Raw genomic sequence first — 9,566 nt, forward strand, 5'->3', positions numbered from 1 at the left:
CTACAGCCACTGAAGCATTGAATTGCCAGTGCATTCTCTTTAGCTTTCTGTTTTCCTGCATTGTCCACCTGGGAGCCACATATATCTCGATGGTGTAACCACAAGTTGCAAGCTGACTGGTACTGAATCTCCACTTGGAAGGGAGTGCCCAGCAGAGCCCACTTTGCGTGAATAAGAAATAAACGTTGATGTGTTCATCTCATAGGATTTTAGGCTTCACTTTCTACTGTTGCATAATCTAACCTACCCGGGTGTAGGTATTATTATTCCCATATTACACATGAAAAAACGGAGGCACAGTGGTTCCACAGCTAGTAAGCGACTGAGGAAGTCAGAGCTTGTATCTGACTCCAGAGAGCTTTTCACCACTACGTTGGCTGTTGTTACCTTGGTAGGCGGAGCTGTCCTGTGGGCCCAGATCCCCGGTGACTTGAGATAGGATTGCCCCCGCCGAGAACCATGAACTCCCAGAGCCTGAAGAGAGACCCAGGGGAGAGCGCCTAACACGGGGCCTAGTGAATAGTAGGTGTTTGGTGCCTGGGAGCAGCCGTCGTGGTTGTGATTCAACAGCATCGCCTGGGATCCCAAGGAGAGGCTTCGGGGCTCAGAAACCAGATCTGTCAGCACCAAGAGTGGGACAGTCTCTAGGCTACGATCGCACTGACTGGGCTCAGGAGACTGATGGAGAAAACTGATTAAGAACCAGTGTTCTCTGCCCATGTCAAATGCCCATGAGGCTGGAGTGTCCTTCCTTAGAAGGGGTCAGGTCTTCCTTGGAAAGTTGCCTGGTGGTCTTGGGACTAAGGACATCTTGGACTGTCCCGCTGTTGCTGGAGCAGTGTCAGCCTGAGCTGCTGTCACCAATGCAGGATGCCCCCTCCCCACAGAGCTGGGGCCTACATTTCTAGATCCAGGCTTCATCTCGAGACAGAATAAGATGGCACTGCCCCTCAGGTGCCCCCTTTCTATGTGGCCACGGCTGAGTGCCCCCTTTCTATAGGTTGACATCATGGAAAGGAAGCAGAGGGAACGAGCACAGCCTCTGGAGCCAGGCTGCCGGGAATCTAATCCTGGTTGTGCCATTTTGCCAGCCCTGTGACCTTGGGAAATTTACTTAACCTCTCCATGCCTCAGTTTTCTCACCTGTAAGATAAGGATTTATAATACCAACTGCCTCGGTAGAGTTGTTATGAGGATTAAATAAGTTATTGCATAGAAAACATGAAGCACGGTTCCTGGACCCATAGGAAACAATAGCAAAAATAAACATATTATCATTTACCTACATTTAAGTTATAATTAGTTAATACCTATCACATTCTCATTGTTTACTTGTTTATTGTCTATCTTTACTACAAAATAGAATCTTCATGAGAGTAAGGACATTGTCTTGCTCATTATATTATCTCTAGTGCCCAGAACAATGTCTGCCACAAAGCAGGTGCTAAGAAATAATTTGTTAAATGAATGAGAGAATGAATAAGTCAAGCCCTGTTGGCCAGGGAGCTTTCCCTTCTTCAGGTGATTTCACCTGTCTCTGCTCTGTTCCGTGTTTTATACTCTCGCCTCCAGAGAACATCCCTAGTGCTCTATTTTTAAGTTCCTTGAGTTGTAGGTAAGAGCAGGGATTGTGGAATTCAAATCTGCCCTTATTAACTCTGACCTTGGGGGAGTCACTGAGCCTCCCTAAGCTTCAGTTTCCTCTTCTGAAAAATGAAATAATAGTACCTACCTTCCATGAGTGATTGTGACGATTAAATGAGGTCATCCTTAAGCACTGTCCCCGGCATGGGAGCACTCAGCCAGTGGTCACCGTGCTGGTTTGCCCTCATGTGTGATCCTTATTATGAACAGCAGGGCTCCATGGGGTTCTTCCACATTTAAACCTTGTCTTTCCCTGACTCAGCAGGATAAACAGGTTTGGGGGCATCTGCTCTCTCTCTGCCCTGGTCTTCTGCCCTTCAACATCTGTCTGCCATTTTAGACAGTTGCCTGCAGCTACTAAAGCAAAGGCCCAGGGCTTTTGAAGTTGGGGTTCGAAAGGCCGTGCCACTGCCAGGCTGCCTCCCCGAACTCTCCAGGGATTGAGGACAGGCGAATCCTCTGAGGTCTCCCCCTATAGCCTGTGGCTGTCCACCCCGCCATCAGATCAACCTGTGCATTCCCTTTTGATGTCAATTCCCAAACTGGAGCTGCGTGCCCTGCTCTGAGGACCTGGGCTTTGAAGTTGGCCTATAAACTGAGCTTTCAGGAAGAAAGTTGTCTGTTGTGCCTCAGAGCACACTGGGCCCTGTAACGGCATGCGGAGTGCCGTGAACACCTGATAAATAATTCTTTCTGGGCCCAAGAAAGATTCCTTCCATTTAAAGGAGAGGAAAATTCCCATGACCTTTTCATTGAAGTTCTGGCAGAGGTGGGGGTGCAGGTTAGAGAGGATTTTTGCATGTTCTCCCAAAAGTCACATGGAGTAGGCTGGCTGGCTGAGAGCCAAGCTCCAGCGACTGCTCCAAAAAAGGCTCCCTTTCCCTGACTCCTGACCCCAGGGCCTATCAGCCAGTCCACTCCCCCTCACACTTGCCTCCTGGCCTGTGGGAGAGGACTGGGCTCTCTCACAGGCAGAGAGGCCTCAGCTCCCTCTGGGTTAAACACTGCTGCAGACAGCCTGGAGGCACAGCCTCGTTGCCTTCCTTTTTTTCCAGTACCAGGCACCATCAAGAGAGTGAGGCAGACTGGACTTCCCTCCTGAAGTAGTCCCGAAAACAGAACTGGCCCACATACACTGAACACTTACCTCAGGCCAGGCCCTCTGCTAGGCCTGCTTTTGTGCATGGCTGGATAATAGAATGTGGATTTGTGTGTGGTTTTATGAAAGCTCTTTTTATGGCAAAATATAACATATAAGGTATACGAAATAACTACAGCTCAGTAAATGATCAGAAAACCACCTCCTCGGGCAAGAAGTCGGTTTGCCAGAATGCCGCAAGCCCTGTTCATGCCCCTTGGGAAGCACGCAATAGGCCCTTTCCCAAAAAGGATAACCACCCTCCTGACTTTTGTGGTAACTACTTATTTGCCTTTTCTTTATAGTTTTACTATCTAAGCAGTCATCGCCAAATACTATATATAGTTTCGTTTTCTGAAATGCGTGCAAATGGAATAATGTATTGTCTCTGGCTTTTTTCCACTAAACATGATTAGGATATTCATCCATGTAACTGTATTTCATTCATTTTGCTGTTATATAGTATCCACTGTAGGACTGTCCAACAATTATTAACACATTCCATCGAAGGTCATCTGGGTGTTTCCAGTTTGGAGCTATTACAAATAATGCTGCTATAAACATTTTTTATCCATGTCCCTTGGTGCACATGTACCATATTTCTTTTGGAATATACCTAGATGTAGAGTTGGCTAGGACATAAGAATACCTTCAACTTAGGTAGAAAATGCCAAATTTGTATAAATTTGTACTCCTACCACCAGTATGTGAGATTCCTGCACATCCTCGCTGTGGTGGCAGTCTTTGAGATGGTCCCCACCAATCCCCTGTGTAAGTCTTCCCTAGGTGTGGTCTTGAGCTAGCCATTCGCTTCTAATGAATAGGATAAGACAATATAACAGGGTGTCACTTCTCAGACGAGGTGACAAAAAGACCATGGCTTGTCTTGGGCACCTCCCTTGCTTTCTCGCTTTACTGTGGAGGAAGTCATGTGAATTAACCAATGGAGAGGCCCACGGGAAAGGAAATGATGTTTCTGACCAACAGCCAGGGAGAATCTGAGAGCTGTAACGGCCACAGGTGAGTTTGGAAGTGTGTCTTCTCACCAGTCACACCTTGAGATGATTGCAGCCCTGCCTGACAAGTTCATTACAGCTTTGTGAGAGACCCGTGGCCAGAGGTACCCAGCTAAGCCCATATTCATGACTTATAGAAACTATGAGATAAATGTTTATGGGCTGTTAATTCTGGGGGTAATTTGTTACACGACGATAATATACTCAACAAATCCTTTTTTTAGCCCTTCTGACGTATATGAAAGGTTTATTAGCATTTCCCTTAATATACTCAACAAATCCTTTTCTTAGCCGTTCTGACGTATATGAAAGGTTTATTAGCATTTCCCTGTTGATTAACCCATTTCCCATTTGTCCCAAGAATACTCGCTAGAGGCAATTGCTGCTGCAGCTTTTACCCCCAAATATCTGATTAAAGTCCTAAAGTCCTTACCTCCAAATTTGCCATGAACTATCTTGCTTTTATTTTTGCATTGCTCTAGTATATTGATAGTCTTCAGAAACTAATGACATCATTCTATTTATAGCATTGTTTTTAGTAGTGGTATTTCCACTTACAAAAAATGTAGTACTTCTCAATTGCTGAAAATGTCAAATCCTAGAAAACGTAGCATTCCTGTTTGCTAACGCTAGCGAGCTGCACTTTTTTTTTTTCTAAATGGATAAAGGGTTAATGATACTGAGCATCTTTTCAAATGTTCATTGAGCATTTGGATTTCCTTTTTTGTGAAGTATCTGTCAAGTCTCTTGTCATTCTGTTGGTTTGTATATCTTTTTCTTGCTGATTTGTATGGATTCTGGATATAAGCCTATCTTACCTTGGGTTCTCCCTGGAAAGCAGAGCTGGAGGCAGGGGCTTGCAGGCAGATAATTTATTTGGGAAATGATCCTGTGGAACAGAAATGGAAGGGAAAAAGAGGAGAAAACAATAGAAAGGTGCCTTCTCAAATCAGTCTGACCACTGTTGTGTGAAACTTGAGTTCAGTCTCACTGGGACATTCTGGAGAGCCATATAAAATGCATCTCAAAATGATCCACCTTTAGTATGAAAGAGTACCCTCTAGCTTAGGGCCCCCATTGACCAAGGGTTCCCCCATTGACGTATTAAGTCCTTCACGTCTCCAGATCCCACATGCATGACTGACTCATATATAAACCCCACATTTGGGGCAGCTTAGTAGCCTAAAGGCATCAAATGAGAGGTGTAGCTAAAGAGATCTTGAAGCAGTAACAGAGTAAAATGGGGGCTGAGAGGTTGTGCAGTGGAGCACAAGTATCTGACAGAGCCTCTTATCGACTATATGCACTGCAAATATCTCCCACTCTGCGACTTGCCTTTTCAATGTCTTTTGATGAAATTGCTAATTTTAAGGTAATTGAGTTTGTAAATCTTTATAGTTTGCCAGTCTTGTATCATTTAAAGTCTTCCTATACTTAAGCCATACAAATATTTTCCTATGGTATTTTCTAGCAGCTTATTTTGCCTCTCACAGATTAACCTACGTGGAATTGATTTTTAAGTGAGATGAAGTGAGCACCAGGTTTCATTTTTCCATATGGATATCCAACTTATTGAAGAATATATCATTTCCAACACCTGTACAGTGCCATCTTTGTCATAATCAAATATTTATATATGTGTAAATCTATTTCTAGGCTCTTTTCTGTTTGTCATTATGCCAGTATCATTTTAATAACTAGAGCTTGATATAAGTATTAATACCCAGAAAAGCAAGGTGTCTTGTCTATTTTTGGTCTTTTGTATTTCCTTGTAAATTTTAGAACCAGTAGCTCCTTCGTCCAAGTGACCTGCCTCAGCTCATGTTGTGGATTTTCCCCAAATTCAAAGGCCCAGGTACCCCAAACAAGCCACAGCCAGCCTGTGCCTTGTAGTTCTTGCTAAGTGGCCCCAAGCCCAACACAAGTGGCAATCGGTCTCAACTTGTATTTTAACTCTCATCAGCTGGCCACGAGTGCTGGCCAGTCTTGGACTGGAATCGAGCTAAGAGACAAGCCTGGCAAAAGTGGCAGCTGACCTCAGCTCACATCATGGTACCTGCCAAAGGGTCCCAAGGCCAGTGCAAGTAGTAATCAACTGAAGATTACTTTGTAGTTCCTACCAAAGGCACAAGTAGTGGCTGATGTTGGCCTACACCGGAGCCCCTCCCAAGTAGTTTCATACCCAAAACACCCAGTGGCCGGCTTCAGACCACACCAGAGAACCATCCAACCAGCTCCACAAATGATTCACCGAAAGGGCAGACTCAGCTGGCATTAGAGCCCCGCTAAAGCAACTCCCACTCCATGGAGTCAGTCTCCATACAACAGCTCATCCACTGTAGTCACAGCCTGCCTTCAAAGCCTGGTGTTAACCCCACCCACTGATGTACCAACAGTAATCAAGGCCCAACTACAAGAGGGCCCACATGAGCCACACAGGGGGTACCTAGCTCAGGGAATCAGGGAGACTGTGCTACTGGGCCCCATAGGACACCTACATAAGGCCACTCTGTCAAGACTGGGAGACAGAGATTTACCTAACACATAGAACATATAAGAAGTCAGCAAAATGGGACAAACAGGTCCCAAATGAAAAGCAGGACAAAACTCCACAAAAAGGACTAAAATAATAGACAATCTACCAGAGTTTAAAATACTCGTTATAAGGCTGCTCAATGAACTCGAGGGAATAGATGAATTCAGTGAGAACTTTAGCAGAGATATAAAACAAAAAGAGGAGATGGAAAACAGAAAAGAACCAGTCGGAAATGAAGGCTACAATAATCGAAATGACTACATAAGACGGAATCAACAGATTACATGAAGCAGAGGATCAAATTAGTGATCTGGATGATAAGGTAGCAGAAAATACCCAATTGGAACAGAAAAAATAACTTTTAAAAAAGGATAGTTTAAGAGACCTTGGATACAACATTAAGTGTATCAACATGTGCATCATAGGGGTACCAGAAGAGAGACAGCAGTGGATTGAAAACCCATTGGAAGAAAAAATGGCTAAAAACTTCCTTAACCTGACAAAGGAAAGAGTCACATAAGTCCGGAGAATCCCAAACAAGATGAATCCAAAGAGGCCCATACCAAAACACATAATTAAAAGGTCAAAGGTTAAAGACAATCTTAAAAAGAGCAAGAGAAAACCACCCTTGTAGTTATGTACAAGAGAGCTCCCCTAAGACTGTATCAGTTGATTTCTCAAGAGAAATTTCGCAGGCCAGAGGGATTGGCATGAAATATTCAAAGTGATAGAAGGCCTATGACTAAGATTACTCTACCCAGCAAGGCTATAATTTATAATTGAAGGAGAGAGTTTCCCAGACAAGAAAAAGCTAAAGGAGTGTATCGCCATTAAACCAGTAGTACAAGAAATGTTAGACATCTTTAAGATAAAAAATATGAATGAGAAAATATAGAAAAAAATTCTCATAAAGGCAAAAACAGTAAAAGTAGTGCATTGACCAACTATAAAGCTAGTGCAAAGGTTGAGACAAAAGTAGGAAGATCCTGTGAAATTGCAACATTACAGGATATACAGAAATACATGTATAAGAGGTAAAAAATGAGAAACACACATGAGGGTGTGTAAAATTTGTGATTTTAAAATAGTTTGAACTGAAGTGACCACTAAGACTGCTATAAACATAGCTTGCTATATATGAAGCACATGGTAACTGCAAACAAAAATCTATAAAAGATATACAAGAAATACAGAGAAAAGAATCCAATATAACACTACAGAAAATCATCAACATACAAGAAAGCAAGAGAGGGAACAGAACTACAAAAACAATCAAAACGACGAAAAGGCAATAACTACATACCTACTGATAATTACTTTAAATGTAATTTAAATAGAAAAAAAAACAGGAAACAATACCATGAATTACATACTAAGAAATTGGACAACCTAGAAGAAATGGATAAACTTATAAGAGTGAACCATGAAGAAACAGAAAATCTGAATAGACCAATCACTAGCAATGAAATTGAAGCAGTAATCAAAAAACTTCCAACAAAAGCCTTCACAGGTGAATTCTACCAAACATTAGAGAATTACTACCTAGCTTTCTTTATTTCAAAAAAATTAAAGAAAAAGGAAGGCTTCCAAACCCATTACCCTGATAACAAACTGGACGAAGTCATTATATAAAAAAAAAATTATAGGCTAGTATCTCTGATAAACATAGATGCAAAAATTCTCAAAATACTAAACTGAATTCAACAATACATTAAAAAGATACACTATGATCAAGTCAGATTATAGCAAGGACGCAGGGATGGTTAAATATCCGCAAAACAATGTGATATATGACTAACAAACAGGAATAAAAATTTCATGATCTCAATAAAATGCAGAAAAAATATGACAAACTTCAACATCCATTTATGATAAAAATTTTCAGCAACATGGGAACAAAGATTTAAAATGATAAAGGCTATGACAAGCCCACAGCTAACTTCATACTCGAGGGTGAAAAGCTGAAAGCTTTTCTCCTAAGATCAAGATGAGATGTCCACTCTCAACAGTATTATTCAATATAGTATTGTTAGGTCCTAGCCACAGCAAACAAAATGAAATCAAAGAGGAAGAAGTGTCACTACTTGCAGACGACATGACACATATAGAAAACCCTAAAGAATCCATCAAAAACAGAATAAATTCATCAAAGTAACAAGATACAAAATTAATATACAAAAATCTGTCACATTACACTAATAAACAGGAGAAATTAACAATCTCATTTACAATTACCTCAAAAATAATAAAATATCTGCAAATAAATTTAACCAAGGAGGTGAAAGACCTACACTCTGAAAACTGTAAGACATTGAAAAAATTGAACACAAATAAATGGAAAGATATACTGAGCTAATGGACGGGAAGGGTTAATATAAAAATGTCTATACTACCCAAAGGGATCTATAGATTCAGTGCAATCCCTGTCAAAATATCATGGCATTCTTTTCAGAACCAGAGTGTAATCCAAAATTTATAGGGAATCAACAAAGAACAGAAACAGCCAAGAAGAACAGTTGCATGTATCACGCTCCCTGATTTCAGAATACACTACAAAGCTATAATAATCAAAACGGCATGGTATTAGCACAAAACCAGAAACAGATTAATGGAAAAGAATGGAGAGCCAAGAAATAAATCCTCACATAGTTAATTATGACAAAGGAGGAAAAATATAACAGAAATTACAGTGTCTTCAGTAAGTGGAGTTGGGAAAACTGGACGGATACATGTGAAAAAAAGGAAACCAGACCACTCTCTTATACCAAAATAAACTCAAAATGGATTAAAGATTTAAATGTAAGACCTGAAACTATAAAACTTCTAAAGGAACACAGGTAGTACTATTTGACATCAGTCTTTGGAAGATCTTTTTGCATATGTCCCCTTGTAAAAGGGAAACAGAAGAAATAAACAAATGAAACTACATCAAACTAAAACACTTCTGCACAGAGAAGGAAACCATCAACAAAACAGCCAATCTACTGAATGGGAGATCGATCGATCTATCTATCTATCTATCTATCTATCTATCTATCTATCTATCTATCTATCTATCTATCTATATTTTGGTATGGGAGAAGATATTTGCTAATGATACATCCAATAAGGGGATGATATCCAAAATATGTAAGGAACTCATACAACTCAGTAACAACAACAACAAAAAATCCAATCACAAAAATGGGCAGAGGACATGGAGACAGTTCTCCATACATAGAGATGGCCAACG

Source organism: Pteropus alecto, unplaced genomic scaffold (genome assembly GCF_000325575.1).
Source record: "Pteropus alecto unplaced genomic scaffold, ASM32557v1 scaffold120, whole genome shotgun sequence".
NCBI lineage: Eukaryota > Metazoa > Chordata > Mammalia > Chiroptera > Pteropodidae > Pteropus > Pteropus alecto.